Source organism: Globicephala melas, chromosome 11, assembly GCF_963455315.2.
Source record: "Globicephala melas chromosome 11, mGloMel1.2, whole genome shotgun sequence".
Classification (NCBI taxonomy): domain Eukaryota; kingdom Metazoa; phylum Chordata; class Mammalia; order Artiodactyla; family Delphinidae; genus Globicephala; species Globicephala melas.
The window spans coordinates 64992944-65016412 of record NC_083324.2 but is presented as its reverse complement, the minus strand read 5'-3'; the positions used below and the strand labels follow the sequence as shown (position 1 = coordinate 65016412).

Genomic DNA, 23469 nt, shown 5'->3' with positions numbered 1-23469 from the left:
TGTCTTTTATTGAAGTATAGTTGATTTACAGTATTATATTAGCTTTAGACATACAACATAGTGATTCAATATTGTTATAGATTTTACTCCATTTGAAATTATTGCAAAATAATAGCTATGTTTCCCTGTGCTGTACAATATATCCTTGTTGCTTATCTTTTTTTTTTTTTTGGCCGCACTGTACGCCATGCAGGATCTTAGTTCCCCAACCAGGGAATGGAACCCATGTCCCCTGCAGTGGAAGCACAGAGTCTTGACCACTGGACCACCAAGGAAGCCCTTGCTTATCTATTTTATATGTAGTGGTTTGCATCTTAATCTCATACCCCTATCTTGCCCCTCTCCCCTTCCCTCTCCTCTGGGGTAACCACTAGTTTGTTCTCTATATCTGTAAGTCTGTTTCTGTTTTGTTATATACATTTGCTTGTTTTATTTTTTAGATTCCACATATAAATGATAACAGAGTATTTGTCTTTCTCCATCTGACATTTCACTGAGCATGATGCTCTCTCAGTCCATCCACATTTGTTACAAATGGCGGAATTTCATTCTTTTTTTATGGCTGAGTAATATCCCGTTGTGTATATCTATCTATCTACCAACCACATTTTCTTTTTCCATTCAGCTGTTGATGGACACAGGTTGTTTCCATATGTTGGCTATTGTAAATAATGCTGCTATGATCATTGGGTGCATGTATCTTTTTGAATTAGTGTTTTCATTTTCTTCAGATGTATACCCAGGAGTGGAACTGCTGGATCATACAGTAGTTCTAGTTTTAGTTTTTTGAGGAACCTCCATACTGTTTTCCATAGTGGCTCCACCATGGACGCCTTTTAATTTCTATTTCTTAACTAATTGCCCTGGCTAGGACCTCCAGTACAATATTAAATAGAGGTGGCAAGAGTGGACATCCTTGTCTTGTTCCTTGTTTTGTTTTCTGGGAAAAGTATCTAGTTTCTCACCGTTAGGCACGATATTAGTTGTGGTTTTTTGTAGATGTCCTTTATCAGGTTGAGGGTGGCTGCTTATCTTTACAAATAAAATCTTATTGTTAAATAGCCAGGCCATTCATTGATGTGTTGTCTATGTCTGTTTTGTACTATAATGACAGAGTTGAGTAGTTATGATAGAGACCATATGGCCTGCAAGCCTAAAATATTTACCATCTGGCCCTTTAAGAAAAAATCTACTGACATCTGTTTTAAACTGCTAAATTTGGGGACAGTTTGCTATGAAACAATATATAACTGAAAAAAAAACTCCCCATCTTCAACTGGGACCTCAAAGAACTGTAGCACTGAGTAAGGGGAAACCATAAATGAACAAACCCTCCCACAGACTCTAGTCTAGCTTCAAGTTATCAGAGAGGTTCAGAAAATCAGAAGCCCCTGAAATTGGGTTAAGGTGATCCTAGCTTGCTGGTATCCCAGGATGCCTGCAGAAACAAATGGAAATCCTTTCTGGAGGAAGATACTATCATCAACGTCTCAAATGATTTTTCAAATACAATGTCCAAAACATAACCAGGTACATGAGGAGATAAAACAACATGAGGAAGAACCAGTAGGAAAAACTGACAATGGATGTGGACCCCCCAGGACTCCAGATTGTGCTCCTCCCCCCACCAGGGACACAGACCCTAAAACAACTATACTTACTATGTTTAAGGAGAGAAAAGTCGAGCTTGAAAATTAAGTAGGGCACTAAGGGATATAAGAAGTGACATAGCAGATGTGAAAAAGAACCAGATAGAAATTCTAGAACTAAAAAAAATAGAATAACCAAATTTAAGAGCTCAGTGGATGGGTTTAAGAGGAGAATTTTTTAAAAAAGCTGAAGAGAGAATTAGTGAACTGAAAGAGAAGAAATTTTTAGAACAAAGCATGGAAGGACAAAAGATAGAAAATACAGAAGAAAGGGATGTAGTGAGAAGGTCTAATATATATTTCAACTGGGGTCCCAGAAGGAAAGAGGAAAATGTACAGAAAGAGTATTTGAACATACAATGGCTGAGAGTTTTTCAAAATTGATGAACAACTATTTAAAAGGTGATAGCCATGAAATGACAGATATCCATTCCATCAGGTGTTCTGACTCTTAAAATCTTTCATGTACAAATCTACGTTTGAAAGGATTCTGAAACTGACATGGAGGTAGCTCTGAAGTGGATGGAATAGTGCTTGGGTGGGCTGAGTTCAAATATGAACTCTGCCACCTCCTAGCTGTGCCACCTGGAGAAGGTTGCCAAACTTCAGTTTTCTCAACTGATAGATGGGACCGGTAATATAGGCCCACTCCACGTTGTCACTGTGAGAATCAGGTGATACAATGCATATGAACAAACCAAGTTATTTTATTTTTAATTTTTTTGGTTGTGCCATGCAGCTTCTGGGATCTTAGTTCCCTGACCAGGGATTGAGCCTGTGCCCTGGGCAGTGAAAAGTGCAGAGTCCTAACCACTGGACCACCAGGGAATTCCCCACGCTAAGTATTTTAAATGAGATATGGTTTGAGCAGTATCACAAGCATTCCTAGGGGTATTAACAGTGACAGGTAGGATGGGCAAATAATTTGCTGGTCCCATCACAAAATAAAAATGTGGGCCCCTTGTTAAAACATTAAGAATTTCAGGACAGTAACAGCAGAGCATTAATCTGAGCACAGGTTACACTCCCATGAAGCCATCTGTGGTGACAGGCCTTGCAGAGGACTCCTGTGCGCACGAGGAAAGGGTTGCTCATCTCACACCCAGGTGTCTGCAGCCATAGCCCACGTTATCTTTGCGTTCTGAAGAGCAGCAGTGCTTAGGGAAATTGCAAGCACGCGTGTTTCCAAATGCTGAGGCAGGCAAGTGCAGTGACCGGAGTGGTTTTCTGAGAGAGTGGGTGTGGCCAGCCAGGCTGCCATTGGAACTGTGGAACTGACTGTTCCCCACAGACTCTGGCCTAGAAAAAAAAAAAAAAAGTCTGCAGCTGTATCTACAGGGCCTGTTGTTGTTTGCTGCGGTGTGTTACAACACAGCCTGGCAGCCTCCTGGGTCTTTCTGTCTTCCTCCTGGAAGAGCCTGGTCCCAGACCATGTGACATGGCCACACAGCCCTGCAGATTTGCCCACACTGTTCCTTGCTGTTCCCTCAGTTACTAGGCTTTTCCAGGTCTGCATTCTTTTTGCTCCTGCTATTCCCTCCTCTGCACCCCCACCCCCCGCCTCGGCCCAGGGGAGTTCCTTTCCTTCCTCTTCCACATCTGTCAGTCTGGCAAAAACACCATCTTTTAATACTTATCTTTCAAGACTCAGCTCTAGAGTCACCTCTTCCAGGCCTTTCCTGACTCTCTCAGGAAGAGCAAATTCCCCTCTCCTTGGAGTCATCCACTGGCCTATGCATAGCCACTCCCTATGCAGACATCTGTCACAGTCTCTGAAACATAAGGAGCACTGATATGCAATGTGGATGTCACTGTCTTTTAGGCTGAAGCCCTTAAGGACTGGGACAGTGTCCTCTCACCTCTGTATACCCTGCACACAGCACAGTGCTTAATACTTGCTGTTAAAAAGCATAGTAGATGCTTAATCAACTGGTGTTAATACGCAGAGTAGTTTTAATCACCATTGTCTTACTGAATTAATGCACAAATAAATTGTTTCAGTGACTCTCCCTGGCATCTGGTAAAAAGGAAAGCTTCTAGGCACTGAGACAGGGCCTTTGCCCTTGACGAGGTTTCAGTGTCAGCTCTAGTGGTTATTTCTGCAGGCAGCACCTCTTGAAGGCAGGGATGGTGAATTGTAGAAGCTCCTCGTCAATGCCTAAATGACCCAGGTGATATAGCTTAGACAGCAGTTGTGGAGCTAGGAGATGTTAGGTTTCCATAGGTAATTAATAAGCTCCATAGCTATGGGACTTCAGGTTTCTGTTTTCTCAAAAATGAGATTGAGCTAGCTACTCCCTAAGGCCCAGGTGGCTAGCTCAGTCCCCTCATCTGAATCTCTGGGTGGCCATTTCATTGGAGGGGACTGAGCACCTCCTGAAGCTGAGTTGCTCAGCAGGTCTACCCTTTTGCAGGTGGCAGAGAACACAGACATCTTTTAAGGCCCTTTGCTCTCTCAGTCACCTGGGATCTCATGTTTGAAAGGTAGAAAGCCACAGGAAAGCGTAGTCTTCACAGTCCCTGAGTGTCCAGAGGGAAGTGCTATGTGCTATGTGCTATGGTTCTCCAGGTGGGATTTTCCCCAGTTCCAAATGGACAACTTTGAGTTCCTGGTATTGTTTCCTGGGGCTAACCTCACACAAACAAGCCTGGTCTGTCACTCTCCATCCTCAGGGCAGGTCTAGTGGGCAGACAGGAGGGCAGAGCTTTCAGAGAGAGAGATCCGTATGCTTAGTCAACTAGCTTCTTTAGGCATTAGTTTTCCCGGAGATAAGGGATGGTGGGAGAGGGTGTCGGTCAGTTTCCTCCATCCCTTCCCTCCAGCCCCCACAAAGGGCAAGGGCCAGACACGTGGGCTGGCGGGGAGAGGCGGAGGTTACACCAAGGCGGAGGTGCAAATGGTCGGGGGCGGGGCCTTATTTGCATGGACGGCGCGCGGCCGCCAATCCGGACAGGCGGAGCGACAGCCCGCGCGCCTTTTGGGGGCGGACTGACAGCCCCGGGGCCCTATGGGAGGCGGGTCCTGCGGCCGGCGGGGGTGGGACGGCGCCGGGCGCTGCCCGGGGGATTCGGGCCGGTTCGCGGGCGCTGCCAGTCTCGGGCGGCGGCGTCCGGCGCGCGGGTGGCCTGCAGGGCGGGCTGAGGGGCAGCGGCTCGCGGGCTAGGCGGAGAGAGACAGAGCAGACGAACAACCGCGGCGACAGGTACTGGCTCCATGGCCGCAGGGATGGGGAGTGTGGTCGCTAAGCCCAGGGAGCCGAATTCCCTGCTTCGCGGTCCGGCCGCCGCTGCGCCGCCTCCCCGCCCCCTCACGCGGCTCCCCAGCCCGGGAGCGGCGCGTCGGGGCCAGGGGGGCCTGGGGAGCCCCCAGACGGGCGCGCTGGAGGCCCCTAGCTCCGCTGCGGGGCTCCTCTACGTCCCGCCGGGCCGCGGGGCAGGGGCTCCCTCCTGGAGGCGCGGAGCCGGCGGCTCCTGGAGCGGCTCCCCGCCCCCCGCCGCGCTTTCTCTCTCGGAGGCGAGGCCGGTCGCGCCCGCTGGTCCTCACCCGGCTTTTGTTTCCCTCCCGGGGTGACAGGTCACGGCTCCCGTCCGCGGCCCCCGACTCGCCCGAGGCCCGGCGCCCGTGACCGCGGCAGCCCGGAGCAGACGGCGGGACCGGCGGAGAGCCGGGAGGCGCGTGAAGAGCAGCTGCCGCGGGCGGGAGAGAAACTTCGCTTTCCGGGGCCCGGGCGGCGGGAGAAGTGGAGCCGGGGTGAGCCGTGCACCGGGACGCCGCGGGCGCGATGGAGCCGCGCTCACCTGGCGGGCCAGCCGAGAGTGAGGATAACGGAGCGTCCCGTCGCCGCCGTCCTGGCTTTCGGTTTGCGCTCCCCGGGCGGTGGGTGTGGATGCGCGTTCACCGTCTTCACCTGCCGCCCAGGGACCAGTGACTGGGAACAGCATCCCCGCTCTCGGCCGCTCGTAGAGGGTGCGGGTGCGGCGGCGTTCTAACAGGTGATAATCTTAGTGCCAGGTGAAAGCCAGTGAAAAGTTGTTTCAGAGCTCAGTATTCAGTTCACTCTGGGACGTTATAACGCCTTCTCCCTTAATGATTTCTAAAAAGGTGTGCTGGCCGCAGTATAGTAGTCAAAACTAGTATTGATTGGGGAAAAAAAAGGTGGGGGGCGGGTGTTGTCAGCGTGTAGATTGCCTTCTTTCCATTGACTTGCCGGGAGGAACATCTTTGAAAAAATCGGTTTCTGCAGTGGTGGCGAAAGCATGCATAGTAAGGTACAGGTTGTAAATGGAGAATGCAGAACTCTAGATATCCTTCACTGTGGTTCAGGGTAGCGTGTACAACGTTTGGCCGCCATTCAGTAAATTCTTCATGAAGCAGTTTGAGCTCGTGGTTTTGGATTTACTTTACAGGAGTGGAATAAGGCTTAGCGTTGAATGGGAGCTTTCTTTGCCTCTCTGAGGGCTCACAGGAGTGTTTCTTTTCATTGTCTTACCGTTTTGTTAGATTTTAGACAAGGGAAAAGTTAAGGCATATTTTGGTTCAGTATTTTGAGTAGTCTGTGGGAATTCTCCCGCACCACACCCCCGGCCCCGCATAAGAGTTTTTTTTTTTCCCCCAAGGATAGAGTTGAAAAACTTCTTATTCTTGTGGGAAATTTTTATTTGTTATACGTTTCACTTATTTTCTGTTTCTCTCTCTCCCATCTGACCTCACTTAACAATCTACAGTTATGGCCCTGACCAATTTAGGGCATCTATAGAAAAAAAAGTTTTAAAATAATGTATAATTACTTTAAAATATATTATGAAGGTTATTAATAACATTCATTTGTGAGGAGCAGTTGATTTAGATTACTCAGTTATTTTCTTCTAATGTGTCTTTTTTATATCTATGCTGGGTATGATTTGTACTTAAGAGATGTAAGTTTAACTTCTTAAGGACCGTTATTTTAATTATGGTACTTTATTAGTGTTTCATTGAATAGTAATTTTAGTTACTTACGTAGCTAATTAGTAACACCTTTTAAAGGTGAACTCTTTAACCAATAGTCTAGTTGTGACTACTTGGGATTTAAAAAAAATCAAAGATGGACTTTATAAAATGTTTTATTTCTCTAAAACAACAGGCTTATATGCTGTGAGGTCTTTGTCTTTACAATATTTAACAAAACAAGTGTGTTTCTGAATCTTCAATTTTTTAGTGATGGGAATTTTGGGTGAATTTCTTTTTTAAAACATGATTTTAACCAGTTCAACATGAACATTTTAAAATATTGGATTAGGCAACTAGTGAAATCTTCAATTTTCCGTTTATCCTTGGATTGGAAAAGGATACATATTTTAGGTTGTTTTGTTTCCTAAAGGCTTCTTACCTTAGAACCAGTCTAGAGAAGGAAGAGCATCCTCTTTCTCTAGCTGTAGAAGAAGTTATTACTGTTGAAAGCTGAGTTGGCTTTTTGATGTTTAGTGAAGGTAGATTGTTTGAACAGTGACTCGTGCAGAGTGGGTTTTATTATGTATAAGTAGTTCTAAGGAATCTTATGAGACTGGGGTTATGGGTGATGTCCTTTAAAGTGTATAGGAATATATTAGTTTAGGACAATTATGGGTAATTGTCCTTTAAAGTGTATAGGAATATATTAGTTTAACTACTATGTGTAATTAGAAATTTTATAGTCATTATCCTATAATGATGCTTAAATATACCACATATCATAAATTAAAGCTATATTCCTTAGTTTTATTTACGTAAAGCATATTTGGGGAACTTTAACTATGGAAGTGCCCTTTAATTAAAAGACCATTTTCAAATTCAGTTTTTACATATTTTAATTACTGATTGTTGTCCACTTTAACTTGCGGTAGACCATATCATAAAATTATCAACCACATTACAGCTTCAAAATTAAGCATAAGTTGAATTCTTGCATCTACACAATAAATGTTGGGAGTGTTTTTAAGTCACTGACCCTCAGGTGTGGCTCCTTTTTAGTTTGGGGGTGGGCAAATATTTTTGAATGAATAAAGCTACAAAAGAACAGGGACACATATTAAACAAGCTAAATTTGAGGGTAGATCACATGATACTGTTAGACATTAATACTGCTTTATTTAACAGTAGTATGCATGCTGTATCTGTCATTAAGAATATTTTCTGTATGCCTTTAATATAATTTTCAACAATTCCTAACAAAGAATCTATATTGTATATATTTTGGCACACTAAATTCTGTAATTATTTTATGCTGAACAATTAAATATTTTATACATTTTATAATTCTGAGACTGTGTGAACTTTCTAACCTAGCTGATTAGTAATTAGATTTTGTTTTTTCATTGCTTCACATTCTGAATTTTTTTACAGCGCATTTTTAACTTCTGACATTATGTCCCCAAAAGTGTAAGGAAAATTACATCTACACTCACCAGAGATTAGGTGGACGTTGGTACGTAAATCACGTAACTATTGATTTAAAAACAGTAGCCACGGGACTTACCTTGGTGGTGCAGTGGTTAAGAATCTGCCTAAAAAAAAAAAAAAGAATCTGCCGGCCAATGCAGGGCACACGGGTTCGAGCCCTGGTCCGGGAATATCCCACATGCTGGGGAGCAACTAAGCCTGTGCGCCACAACTACTGAGCTGCACTCTACAGCCCACGAGCCACAACTACTGAAGCCCGCACACCTAGAGCCCATGCTTCGCAACAAGAGAAGCCACCGCAGTGAGAAGCCCGCACACCGCAGCTGGAGAGAGCCCACGCCCAGCAACGAAGACCCAACGCAGCCAAAAATAAATAAATAAATTTATTTTTTTTAAAAAAATATATATGGTACATTTGAATTGTATGGTCTTGAAATTGTTCATTGTTTGGAAGGAAGAATAAAAGATGGAGAAAAATCAAAGGCTAGAAGAGGTTTTTTTTTTCCCTTTTGTAGTTGCAAACCCTTCCTGAAGCAGATGATGGTAAATTTCTGGAACCGTTTGTAGTGTTCAGCCTCAGTCTTGGCAATTTATGTATGATGTTAAATAAGGAGCCATTCCTAGTTCCCTGAAAATGATCATCTGATTATCAAAAACAGGGCTGGGAATTTCAAATTGATCTCATCAAAAATCAGATTTGTGTGTATGTTTCTCAGTGTTCTATCTCTGGAAATTAAAGATCCTCCTCTACTGTCTGCCGAAAATTACACACAGAATTAGAAGGTTAGAATGTCTCTATCACAGACTTAATGCTGTAGTAAGATACTTTTTGGAACAGAAAACATCCTAGCCTTTTTCAGAATATACAGTGTTCTGAATGAGGATGAAATGGTCTTTACCCATGTTAAACATTAGCCAATGGAATTATTTCCATGTTTCTAACTTTTTAAAAAAGCAAGACAGTAGAATAGAATATTGACAGATTTTGGATTTGGCCCCTAGCATAAAAAATTATTACATGGTGGATGGTAATATTTAATGTTTTGAAATTCTAGTTTGAGAAGGGGATTTGTTATGAGAAGAAGGGTATTTCATTGAAGCAAAACAGGGTAATTTACATGGAAAGAAATTTGTTTCTCTTTTGAATTAGTCTTAGGTTAAAACATAATACTTATTAAGAAAAATTGAAATGTCATCTTTCCTATCTTAAATTTACTTGCACTATGAACTTTATAAGGTCTTTTTTTAAAAAATGAATTTATTTGTTTATTTTTGTCTGAGCTGGGTCTTTGTTGCTGTGCGCGGGCTTTCTTTAGTTGCGGCGAGCCGGGGCTACTCTTCGTTGCGGCACGCCAAGGGCTTCTCATTGCTGTGGCTTCTCTTGTTGCAGAGCACAGGCTCTAGGCACCGCGGGCTTCAGTAGTTGTGGCTCGCAGGCTTTAAAGCGTAGGCTCAGTAGTTGTGGCGCACGGGCTTAGTTGCTCCGTGGCATGTGGGATCTTCCCGGACCAGGGCTCGAACCCATGTCCCTGGCATTGGCAGGCGGATTCTTAACCAATGTGCCACCAGGGAAGCCCTATAAGGTCTTTTAAAATATCTTTGTTGGTCCTAGGTGGACCTCTCAGAATCCATTTGTAGAGACACACACACATATATATATATACACACACACATAAATATATACACACAGAAATATATACACACAGGTAGATAAAGTATCTATGCTATATATATTTGCATTATATATGTAACTGTATGTTTGTTATATGTATATATATAAATCAATCCATCTATCTATACTGTGTGCCTTCACAGGCTTATTTATATGTGAAACCTTTTTTTTTAAATGAAATCTTGCTACACCAAGAGGAATAAAGTACATGTACACAGAAAGACTGATAAAAATGTTCATAGCAGCTTTTTCACAATAGTAATGAACTAATGATTCATACAGTGACATAGATGAATCTCAAATATTATTCAGAGCAAGAGAAGCCAAACACAAGTATGTACTATAAGATGCCATTTATAAAAAATATGGGAACAGGCCAGATTTAGGTATGGTGATAGAAATCAGAACAATGGTTTCTGGGTAAGGGCTGTGGATGACTGGAAAGGGGCAAAAAGGAACTTTTTAGGGTAATGGAAATATTCTATAACTTGATTTGGGAATCAAGCTATGGAATTCAAGTGTACACCTTTGGGGTAAGTTTTCATTTCCATGTAATTTTTAACTTACAGAACAGTTGCAAGACCAGTACGAGGAACTTCCAGATTCACCAACTGTTGGTGTATACATTTGTTCACATTTACCCAGCTGAATACTTAAGATCCGTGCATTTTATGGTATGTAACTTTTACTTTCATAAGGAAAAAAAACTATAAAAATTTGTTGAAGATGAGGAGAATGACCCTGTTATCTGAAAAAAGTGAAATACCTCAATTTGAAATTAAGCAGTGCTTTAATAATGATGTAGGAGAAGAGAATTACTGACAGTCTTTTGTCTCTACATATATGTATCTATGCTGCTTCTCTTTGAAGTTTCATGGCAGCGTATTTCTGTTAGAAGAGACAAGATCCTGAAAATAATTCAAGGCCAACTGCCAGCCAGGAAACTGTGCTTTATTTTGTTATCCTGTGTCAGTCACCTAGGGAGTGAGACTGATACCTAGCGATAGCTTCCTGGGAATTGATAATTCCTGTTAAGAGAGTTGCACACCTTCAGTGTGCTAGGTTTTGCACAAACGTGCAGTCCTTACTGTCCTGGAACTCACCAGACAAAGAAGAGGCAAACAAAGCTGGTTGTCATTTGTGGGTGGTATTTATAGTAGGGGGAAGGATTGGTGCTTGTAAACCATATAAACTAATCTTGATCGTAGGTTAAGTGGTAAATCTAAGGTGGTGAATTTGATGCTCACTGTTAGTTTAAACTGTAATTTAAATAGGTTTAATTTAAAGCAAATCACTCTACAGCAGCCCTAAAACTATGTCAGTTGTTTAAAACGTTCAGCTTTTTTTCTCGACTTACTATTTTATATAATCTTAAATATGTGTTCTTCACAATTTAGGATTGGGCATTATTTATGGATATTCATTTTTTAATCAGTTTTTTGCATCCACATAAGAAATTTGTTTATTTGGTTATTTACTAGAGTGGAATATGATTCGAAGTAACAGAATGACTAGCCAGCAATTTCAGCAAATTAATCATTGATAACTGGGGATGAACATTTATGTTGCCTTTACTAACAAAAACCATACATTTATATGGTCTATATATTTTTCTTTAACAAATATAAGTTCTTTGAAGAGAAAAATGACAAATGTCCAACTCAACCAACATGGATAAAAGGAGGACTTTCTCCATTTAATGAACATATTCATGTTCCTCTGAAATGACAGGGCCTTATCTCCCTTTCATACACAGTAAATTTCATTGGTCTATTGAGCATGAATAAAACATTATTTGAAAAGTTTTTAGAATTTTGTTTTGAGTTGTCAAACCCTAACTGCAGATAGAACTTTAAAAATATCTGTAGGTAGCCTTTTTTTTAGACTTTTTTATTATAAAAGTTTTAAACATATCCAGAACTGGAGAGAATAATAATGAACCTCCATATACCCATTCTTCAGATTTATTAATTATCAGCATTTTGGTTAGTGTGCTTTTAAAAACTGATACATTCTCACAAATATTGTAAAATAGTAGTGGTATTAGTGTACCAGATTTTTTCTCTCAATTTTTTTCAAAAGTTTCGTTGTAAATAGAGAAATCTGAAAAGCAGTGTGTTTTAACTCAGAGACTTAACTTTGGACAATCAGTAATTATGAAACTATTTTTATTCTAAATTCCTTTCTGTCAATTCATAGCCTGGAAGAGAAAGATTAATTTTTTAGCCTTTTATTTATAATAAATTAGTCCAAATATTCTAATCTATAGAATAAGGTAGTACTGTTCATCTGGTAAGTTAGATTATCTTCAAAGTGTAGTGTCTGAGGAATGCTGTTGTCTAAATGTTTTGCTGTTACTTTCTCTTTCTCTAAAAACTCAGTCATTGCTGTGCTTTTTTAGGCTCCAAATGTATATCTTATGTCTAAACTCCAGGCCTTGCAAAACTGAGGCCCAAATTTTCACTTATGTCTTGAAACTAAATATGTTTAAATACCATCTCTGTAGCAACTGCACACCAACACCCCCTCTCTCCACCCCCAGTCAAAACGCTTCTCTTCCTGACTTTCCTCTTTAGCTGTTTGTGACACCATTATTCTTACTGGTCATTTTTTACTCTTCCTTTGCTTCTTAAGCTCAGTGAGCCACTAAATCACTTTGTTTTTAAATGTCTTTTTATCTTTTCGTCCTTTTTCATTTCCACTCCAGTTGTCCTAATTTGGGTAACATGTTAGCAGGAAGTTATCCCTAATCTATAATGAACTTCATACATATCAAAATTAAGGTATGTTCCTAAAGTAAAATAGGGCATTTTCTTCCCTTTCAGAGAAGGCTTCAGTCAGTCTTATAAGCAAACACATAATTTTTAAGGGCTAGGAAATCATTATATTTAAACCAAGGTGATAGAGACGATTTCCAAATCACTCAGCTCTAATAACCTCGTGAACGATGGCCAGCAGGGCCCACAGTTTATCAAGGGATATAGGCAGCAGACTTTCTTGGACCACAGAAATAGCCCAGAATGAGTTCCTTCCAGCAGAATATCTGCAGGTGCTTTGCAGTGGGGGAAATACTGAGTGTATATAACACACTTTCAGGACTTCTTGTGTTTTTATGGTAAAAATAAAGATCTGTGGGTTTACCCAAAAACCCTTCTATTCCTTGTGGCATATTTCCTGACCAAGATAGTTCTTATCAAAAAGCCATTGTGCCGAAAGTGACATGATACTCTTACCTCATTACTTTCCCTTCTTTTTACAGGCTCCTAGAATTGATGGTTGTCAGAAAGATAGGAACCTGAGGTTAGTTGGGAAGGTATTAAATAGAAATGGGAAAATAAGTGATATCCATTCTACTTCCCACTAGCAGTCGTCCACCCTCCAGTGGTCTTGGGCCTGAGTCCTTTACAGATGGATTGTAGCTTATCAACTTGGCTTGCTTTTGGTCAGCTTATGGAGCTCTTTCTTCTTTCTGCTCTTCTGGGAAATGTTTGAATTTCTTCCTTGTAGAAATCAAGACCCAATTTAAGATTACTGACTTTGGGGATAAGAGAATAAAATTTGATATTGTTTTAGATAATCCAGAATACCTGATTATTTTCTTCTATGAGAAGTAGGAATAATATGGGGATTCTGAGATACTTATGCAGAAATTAATTTAATAGTTATTACGAGTGGAAAATGGAAGAGAAAATTACACCGTTTCTAGGAAGCCTAGTATAGTAGGCATAGACAGGGATGAGATTCAGGAGTGTTGCTACATGATCTTGGGAAAGTTAAAGTTACTTAACCTTACTGAGCCTTATATTAATTGTAAAATGAATGGGTTGGATTAGATAGTGATCTAAGGTCTTTTTGCAGCTCTGAAATTCTAAAATGAGTGGTTTTTCAGGGGAAAAACTCCTGATTTATATACTGTTCCTGGTTAATGATTTTTTCAGTAATTGTTTCACCTACATATTTTTCTGTTTCCATTAGAAGTCAGGAAAAAATTAAAGGAGTCAGCATTCGCAAAATGAATTAGATTTTAGTGTTTTCATTTATCTACATCTCTCTACTGGATTTATTCTGGACTCACTTTCACCTTCTATTTGTGTCCACTTTCCTGCTTTTCTTGCTTTTTCTTTGCTATACAGTGTGACTTTCATCTCCCTCTTTTTGCTGCTTCTCCTTGCTACTGGTTTTTTCTAGCTGTCCATTGCCCATATTTCATTATGGACATGGAATTCGCCAAATAGACCCTTGAGTCTGAGCTACTGATAAATTAAATTTAGACATCCTAGTAGTTGTCAGGATTAGTGGGATCCTTCTACTCGATAATACAGAAACTAGAGAGATTAGTCCTAGGGTAGAGAGAGTGGGGGAAGCCTGAAGGGAGAAGGAAGGGGATGGAAGAGTTTCCAAGGATTATTTAGATATTTTGATTTAAAATATAAGTTAAAATCTTCCTTAAGTTTTGATGATGGTGGCTCTGCCTGTGATATCAAAGTTTGATCCTGAAGTCTTAGTGCACTGTGAGTTTCATCAGGGCAGCAACTGTGCCTCTAATTCTGAATCCTTGGTGTTCAGCATAGTGCTGCAGAGTAGTGAAAGTTGAACTGAGTTGTTGTTAGGACTGCTTCTTTCTTCAGGGTGTTTTGTGGTTGGCTGGAGATTAAGATTCTGGTTAGACCCTTAAGTAAGACTGTCACCACCACTTTGTGATACGGGACAAGATATGTAGCTTCTCTCTAAGTTCAGTTTCCTCATCTATAATAATAGGAGGTGCAGGCAGTATTAATACCTACCGAAGGGTTGTGAGGAATAAATGAGACAATACATATAAAGTACTTAGCCCAGAACCTGGCATATGTCTTCAATAAATATTAAATGCTATTATAGTTTCATTAATAAGCACTTTTGTGTTCCAGATAATAAGTTGTGTTAGGTTCTAAGTAGTGTTGTTACAGAATAAATAAGACAAGATCCTGTCCTTAGAAAAGATAGAACATGTGCACAAAAGATAAATAACAACCTAGGTCTTGTGGTAAGTGACAAAGGAGTGGTTTACTTAAGGTCTCAAGAGGCAGGAATAATTGCTAAGCAGGTGAGAACTTCAGGAAGGTGACAGAACTCCACCTAAGCCTTGTAGGACTAGTTAGCAAGTTAGGAGGACAGGCTCCTTGGAACCAGTTTGCCTGTGTTGGAATCCTGACTCTGCTACTGTGTAATCTTTAGCAAGTTACTTGACCTTCTTCCTAGGATTGTTGAGAGAATTAAATGAGTTTATACATGTCAAGTGCTTAGAATGGTGCCTCAAACATGGTTAGAGCATGATAAATTGTTATTATAAATTGGAAGAAGGGAGAAAGCATTTGACAGAACACTGAGTGACAGTGAAGGGGAGATTTCATAGGTTTGTCTGAAATGATGAAGCCAAATGGACTGGAGGGAATAACCTGTTGGAAAATAGTGAGTGATTATATTAGGGCAGAATTATGAATGATTAAGCCAGGGAGTATGGCATCTTTTCCATATGTACTGGGGGAACTTGGGAAGATTTCTTGGGTTATTTGTAAAGCATTGTTGTGTGTTACAAATAACATTTCTAAGTCTGTATCTCTAGCACTTCTCACTATCTTTCCTGATGTCATATAACTGAAACTACTATCATACTAATTTTGACAATGAAGCTCATGATCCTCTATTCTGAACCATTATGCCTCTTTAATTTGTCCATTTGTTTTTGTAAACATGTATTTTGGGCTTTCTCTTTTTCTCTCCATATTCTAGTTGTTTACATAATTCTTATTCCTTTTCTCCAGAGTTAAGTGGGTTTCTGCTATTTACCTCTCTGTCCTCAAAAATCCCAGTCTAGATCCTAAATCACCGAAGTCATAAAGTAGAAAGGGCCAGGGAGAGGGAAAAAGGGGGAGGAAGGTAGGGAAGTATGCTCTAGTCCAGCAGTCTTATTGTACAGATGAGGACGTTGAGGTCCAGAGGAAGTAACGTCAGGATCCACAGCTAATTAATTAGTGGCCTGTACCTTTCAGAGCTAAACTAGGGCTGCTTTTTTACTGTCGTCCTAGTATGACTCTTAACCATCTGGGTGGGAATTACAGTAGTATTACCAATAATCTTTCTACTAACGGCTGTCAAACACCAAGGTAAGAAATAATTTTACTGCCAGGAATAATGTGGTAATAATTCACTCTATTCTTAATGAGAAGCCCATGATCACACTTCTTGGACAGGCATTACTATTCTTAAAGTAATATTTAAAACCAAGGCTCCAGGGCTTCCCTGGTGGTGCAGTAGTTAAGAATCTGCCTGCCAATGCAGGGGACATGGGTTCGATCCCTGGTTTGGGAAGATCCCACATGCCACGGAGCAGCTAAGCCTGTGCGCCACAACTAATGAGCCTGCGCTCTAGAGCCTGTGAGCCACAATTACTGAAGCCTGTGCACCTACAGCCCGTGTTCTGCAACAAGAGAAGCCACCGCAATGAGAAGCCTGCGCACTGCAAGGAAGAGTAGCCCCTGCTCACCGCAACTAAAGGAAACCCGCGCGCAGCAACGAAGACCCAAGGCAGCCAAAATTAAATAAAATAAATTTATTAAAAAAAATAAAATTAAAAAATAAAACCAAGGCTCCAAAATCTTCTTTAGGAACAAAAGGGTTCCTTTCTTTTATTTTTAGAGTTGGAAATTATAAATATAATAGTGTTGTAAACATAAATATCATTCTCAAAAAAAAGTGGACTTCTGTTTCTGTCATGGTGGAACACAGGTTCTTTTACAGAGTGATTGATAGTCCAGTAAGATTAGCATGAAAAGTTGGGAACTATTGTACTTTCACCTCACAGTCCCCAGCCGTGTACTTCTACTAGTACAGTAGTCTCTAAGTTTACATCTTCTTTCGTCTCTTACATTTTACCATATGCCACACATAATGGTGAGAAACTTATTTAAGCATTGTTTTCTTCTATATTGTTTTCCTACCTAAATGCAATGTGATCGAATGTCTTTTATAAAGCCCTAAGCTTAGTGTCTGGATACTCTAGTTGCTCAATAAATACTCCCTTCCCTTTTTACAGAGCACGTAATTTTTTCTCATTAATGTCAGTTCCTCATCTCCAAATCACTGTCACACTACTTTTCTTCCCTTGAAATGTCTTGTTTTAAATTTGACAAGATGCTGTCCTTGCATTTTGAAAATTTGTGTGACGTACAAATACGTTTTAGTCACTTTAAGCATAATTTTGTCATAAAATTATTTCACAGCTAGTTATCTTTTCAGGTTCTGTATTCTTTCCCATGATTAAAGAAAGAAAAAGTGGCATGGGTTACATAAAAATACCCTAGACCTCTCTGCTCATCCTGCCATATTCCTTAAAAAAAAAAAAAGAAAAAAGACTTCTAACTGGATTCATTTTTACTGAAATACTAATTTTTCTTTATCATTTTCAAACACCGTGAAGTTGAATTGTATAATACACAAATATATATACAAAAGAATTTTTTCCATGTCCTCAGTGCTTTGTATCAGATCACTTAGTTGTATTTCCCATGGTTTGGTTTCTTTTTCCTGTCTTCATTTTTCTGAAGGGAGAAGGGATTTTTTTTCTCTCTTATGATCTGTGACTTGTTTTGTATTTAGATGATTACTCTTTATAACAAATTTTAACTTCTATTTGTGCTATTGGGGGGAAGAGAAATGCTTCAAAATTAAATTTTAGATTTCTTTTTTGAGGGCTGTGTGTGTGTGTGTGTTTCTCTCAGCCCCTTCAGATAATATATAGGAATTTGTTTCTGTTTTTAAATCTTTTTTATGTTGAACTGTTTTATTGTTGTTTGAAAGAAGTCTGTTAAGCTATATTTTATGAGTGGTTACTAGCCTTTCCTTGTAAATTTATATAGTAATAGTACTATAAATTCTACGCTATATAACTATATGTTATATATACTATATATAATACTGCATTATATATGTTATATATATAGCATAAATATAGTATATATTAATACTATGCTGTATATAGTATATAATAATACTATATAAATTATATAGTAATTTATATAGTAATACATTTTGCTGTTAACTTCATCCTTAGAATATTAATTTTTTTGTAATTTGACTTATTTGGGTATGTCTTGCAATTCTCATATGTTGAGAGAGAAAGGAACAATTGGTTTTTGTAACTCTTATATAAATTATTTGGCTGTCTTCTTCCATTTATTATCATTTTTTTTAAATTTATGGCTTCTAAAAGTGAAGAGCTTTAATATTATGCATTCTTGTAGACCGTAGTCTTTGTTACAAAATGTGTTCATTTCTCTTTTCCATGTTTAATATGACTATGCTTAGGTTTTCTGTTTAATTCATGGTATATTTTTGTTTAGTTTTCGGCTGGATTTGTCAGTTTGGGTTGTAGTTTCTTTTCATCTTCGTGTTGTTTTTGTTCATTTTCTTAATATCTCATTTTATCTCCACTTAAACTTTTTGGTATTACCATATACTGAATATTTTAATATGTGTGTGTGTCTGTAGTTTCTAAATAAGTGTGACCGAGTTTCCCTCTTTTCTTAAGATTCCTAGGCTATTTAAATATTTTTATACCTGTTGTCTATTTTGCATCTAAAATGCTGATAACAGTAAGTAAGATTTCAGTACACTTTATGTGAGTTAATTTTTTATGACAATCTAGCTTTGCCAGACCAATTTTGTTAGTAAATTAAAAACATTTAAAAATTACTAATCCTCCTAATCTAGTGTCCCTCATTTAGTAATTTGTTTTGATCCTTGTGTCATTTTATGAGTCTTTTATTTGGAAGACTTGCCAGTGACTTCTAAAAGTGAATCATGAATTATGTGAAACAATTAACTTTGAAAGGGGAAAATAAATATACATTTTAGGACCTACATTTTATATAAATTGTTTTTTTTTTTTTTTTTTCCTGCGGTATGTGGGCCTCTCACTGTTGTGGCCTCTCCCGTTGCGGAGCAAGGCTCCGGACGCGCAGGCTCAGCGGCCATGCCTCACGGGCCCAGCCGCTCCACCGCATGTGGGATCCTCGCGGACCGGGGCACGAACCCATGTCCCCTGCATTGGTAGGCGGACTCTCAACCACTGCGCCACCAGGGAAGCCCCATTTTATATAAATTGGATTAACAGATTATTCAGTGATGTAAAGATATCTTTTAAATTGTTTCTTTATACTCTCTATTCATTGAAAAGATTTGATAGATTGTAATTAAAACTAAAAAGGCAAGAAACATTAAAAACAAAGTCAGAAATTAAGCATAAATCACTTGAGAAATAATGAGCAGGATGAGGGAGTGGAAAGAAATCTTTACAGTAATAATCTGAGGCAAAATATTTTCTGTATTTGAACATTAAATTTAGCTCTGAGCTTCCTGGCAAGCAGGAGAAAAAAGGAAACAGGATGGGTTTCACAGTTATTGTCTGATAAAGAAAGCTTATCAGTTTTTCATGGGAGAGAAACTTTTTCTGAGTTCTAAGTTATAAAAGGAGGTTATGTGAATTCTTAATAAGGAATATAATTTATATTTCCATTTTATAGCTTAATTCCTGCTATTGCTGTGTTAGCTGTGATATACCATTTATATGCACTGTAGTTATATTTGGTCATATTAAGTTCACATCCACTGTTGTCAGGAGTGGAAATACCATGGCTAGGGTGTGTTTATGTATTGCCTCTAGAATTGTAACCATTGACGAACAGGAAACTGAAAGCTAAAAGTTCAGGAAATGTATTGTATTTAGACTTTGTGGAAAAAATATATATGATACTTAACTACTGAAATCCATGGCTGTTTGAAGACTGAAAAATTTATGTGTGCATTTGGTTAGAGAATAATATTATGGATTCTTATAACAATGCTGTCAGATGCTTAAATATGATAATAAATACAGTATGCACATTGTGTGCCAGGAAAATTGTGCAATGCTAGAAAAAATGCAATGGATTATAATATGTGTTCAGCTATACTCTCAAGAAATAAAACAGCTGGCACAGCAGTTGAATTCTTCAAGGATATCTTATTTTCAGAGAATTACAGAGCTTTGGTTTTAGTTTTAGTTCCAGGGAAGGAGAGGTCCCTGTTTTACAAGACAGTCCATTTCACTCTTAGGAAATTCTAATGGTTAAGTTTTATTTTCTCATATTGCATTGAAGTTTGTTCCCCTGTAATTTATTAATATACTCTATAGTTTTCTTAGTGTTGAAAGGAAAATGGTTAACTGATAAAAATTATTATTTTTTTTAATAAAGGCGATTTAAAAAATTTATTTATTTATTTATTTATTTTGGCTGCTCCGGGTCTTAGTCGTGGCACGTGGGATCTAGTTCTCCGACCAGGGATCGAACCTGGGCCCCCCTGCATTGCGAGCATGGAGTCCTACCCACTGGACCACCAGGGAAGTCCCGATAAAAATTATTTTAAAAGTTAAATATATTTCAAATGCTTGGGTTTGGGGTTTTGTTTGTTTGTTTTAGGATTGTGGCATTTTAGGTGCCTCATGAAATACTACCTGTAGGAGCTTTATTTTTGAAGTTGTTTAAAAGATTTCTGTCAGAGGATAAGTGATTAACATATATGCTGCGTAACCTGTATTTTCTTACTGTTTCTGTACTTAGCTATTTTAACAGGATGTGATTTGTACGGTTTCAACATTCTTTGAGACAGCATCAAGTTTTAATAGCCTTTTAGAAACGGGAATTTTCTAATATTGTATTTTTGTTGCTGTTGTGTTTCAACAAAAGCGATCAGTTTTGACTGTTTTCACTGCCAGTTTTGTGATTTGAAGCTATAGTCACACAAAATATTCAGGGACCACATTAAATGAGAATTCTATTTATTACAAAGTTCTTTTAGGAAATTTAGCTGTATTATATGTCAGCACTTAATAATCATTTGAATAGCCTCATTAAAATTAGCCTCTTTTCAGGATTGATTTGGATTTGGATCTGTTAGGGTCATGTGTTCACCTCTGAACTGTTGGGGTGGCCAAGGGGATAAGAAGCTCTGACTGGCAAAGACTGGGGATTGGGCCCACCCCAGGAGGTGAGGAGCAGTGATTCCCCAGTGGAAAGTCCCAGAATGCTGTTTGCAGCAGAGGGTGGAATGGGCTCTGGGCTGACAAAACAAGGAGTCTCGACAAGGCCAGACCATAAACGGCCTGGTATAATGAGTTAGGGGCTTGGACTTCAGGCAGTAGCTGATCGGTTGTTGCAACAGAGGGTTCTTTTCAAGAACAACTTTTACTTCCTTCTTATTGTATAGTACATGGTTATTGTAGAAGAATTTAGTAAATAAATATAAATCAATGAAGAAAATAAAAATTTCCTATAATGTTTTTTCTTTTGAATTTTCTTAGCTAATTTCCCTTAAATTTTATTTAACATCTAAATTACTTTCTAAATTTTGTTTATTTGAAATGGTGCTTGTTCAATTGTTCTTTCACAAATTGTGTTTCTGTTAACTTTTTAAATTAATTATGAAGGAAATAGGAGTTAATAACATTTAAAGCCTTTGTTTTTATTTGATGTAATTATTCTATTAATTTGTTTCTATTTTATGGGAAACCGTAGGCATAATAGGCATAATGAGAACACAGACCTGGAAGTCAGAGTGGTTCTTACAGGAGAAACAGGAAAAATGGAGCAAAGACTAGGTCTGTCTCGTTCACGGTTATGGCAGTATCATCAGGCACAATGCCTGGCATATAGTAAGTGTTCCATAAATAGTTGCTGAATGAATGGATGAGTTTCTCATTAAGCACTTTGAGTAGCTCATATTTCCTGCACTGTGGATAATCAAGATCAATTATATTCATCCAAAGTTAAGAGTCTTTGCTGTGCTCTGCTCTTTTTTAAAAATGAAAATTGAATAAATCGATTGTTTTAAAAGATACATATGTGTGTATGTACATGCACACACACACAGTACAAAAAGTAAAAATCCCTTGTTTCTTCCCCTGAATCCCATTCTCCAGAATTTGCTACTATTAATGGTTGGTATATTTTTTCTAGATATTTTCTTGCATTTACAAATGTATATGCATTTTTTCATACAAATAGAATAGTAATTTACACTGTCGTATAACTTGCTTTTTCCCCTCTTCATGCCATTCTTAAACATCTTTCCCTATCAATTCATATATAACTGCTTCTTTATTTTTTTATTTTTAAAATTTTTATTTATTATTTTTGGCTGCATTGGGTCTTTGTTGCTGCGTGCGTGCTTTCTCTAGTTGCGGTGAGTGGGGGTTACTCTTTGTTGCGGTGCGTGGGCTTCTCATTGCAGTGGCTTCTCTTGTTACGGAGCATGAGCTCTAGGTGCGCAGGTTTCAGTAGTTGTGGCTCACAGGCTCCAGAGCGCAGGCTCAGTAGTTGTGGCACATGGGCTTAGTTGCTCCGCCGCACGTGGGATCTTCCCGGACCAGGGCTGAAACCCGTGTCCCCTGCATTGGTAGGTGTATTCTTAACCACTGTGCCACCAGGGAAGTCCTGCTTCTTTATTTTTAATTGCTGCATAATATTCCATTGTGGAGATATATAATAATAGTCAATTAAGGAAATTTCAGTTGTTCCCCCCCTTTTTTTTTTTAACCATTACAACAGTGTTTAATATTCCTTCCACATATAATTTGTTTTCTTCTGTGAGAATATCTATAGGTAATTTCCCGGAAGTGCTATTGCTGGGCTAAAGGATATTTGCACTTACACTTTTTATAGATGTTGGAAAATTCACCCTTAAAGATAGTATACTACTTTGCACTTTCATTTAAGGATATGAGGTGTTATTTTTTGATAACTACATACTTCCATTTTGTGGATTAGAAGGGTTCAGCTTTTGAAGATGAATCCTCATGGTAATTTGAGTTGTCAGAAGATGATGGATTAAGTCATATATTCCCACTGCCTGACATAAGTAGTTGAAGTCAAGTGAAAGATGGTGGACTGTACTCTACAGACCTGTAGTGTGCATTGCACTGATCCAGATGTGGAAGATCAAGTTGTTGGTTTTCTAGGGTTTTGTCTCCTTAGTATGTTTAAGCTAAACGTTCATGAGTGACAGTCTGGAGGGGTGGAACGACCTGAGTGCTGATTTGAGAAGTTTAGTTTTATTATGCTGGGGAACTCTTTTAAGTCCTTGAACTGGGGTGTGTACCGTGTGAGAGAGGTTTACTGGCAGTATGTACAGAATGAATAGAAGGGAGTAGGCTGGAGGTAGGCAGGTCAGCTGGAGGGCTGTGGTGACTCAGGAAGGAAAGGAAGAAACCCAGAATGTGGTGATAGCTATGGAATTGGAAAGTAAGATAGTAGGAAACACAATGAACAGTTGGCAGGTCCTGTTGATTAAATGGAGAAAAATTAAAGTTGTAGGAGAACAGCCAGACAATACAGATGATAAAGTAAATGGAGAAGGAGCCAATTTTGAAAAAGTGGATTTTCTTTAAAAAATAGGGATATAAAAGGGTCCTGAAGTATTGAGTATCTATACCCAGGCAATTTGGGAGAGATTAAAAACAGGAGAAGGGAAGAGGGAGAAATTATAACTAGATCTGGAGGTTATCTTAATAGAGGCCATATTTGAAATTAAGAGTGGATGAGTTCTGGTATGAAGTGGTTGACAGGGGAAAAGCTGTTGATTGAAAACTGCATTTTGAAAAGAGATACTTGCAATAATAGGAGATGGGATGAAAGAATAATCAAGGAAAGAAGAAG

At 39.0% G+C, this 23469-nt stretch overlaps 1 protein-coding gene across 13 annotated transcripts in view; it reads left to right on the top strand.

Moving 5' to 3' along the window:
• Positions 1-4720: 4720 nt before the first annotated feature.
• Positions 4721-23469, top strand: part of FKBP5 (FKBP prolyl isomerase 5) — a 102931-nt gene continuing 84182 nt past the window's right edge. For 3 of the 13 annotated variants that reach the window (XM_060307741.2, XM_060307739.2, XM_060307738.2), the window contains exons 1-5: positions 4740-4852; positions 5224-5642; positions 10309-10413; positions 20066-20803; positions 21331-21467. The gene's annotated coding sequence lies outside the window, so the exon portion shown is untranslated. Of the gene's footprint in view, positions 4853-5223; positions 5643-10308; positions 10414-20065; positions 20804-21330; positions 21468-23469 lie in introns of all 13 variants that reach the window. The other 10 variants (XM_070046691.1, XM_030870965.3, XM_030870964.3 and 7 more) reach the window with 8 other exon arrangements.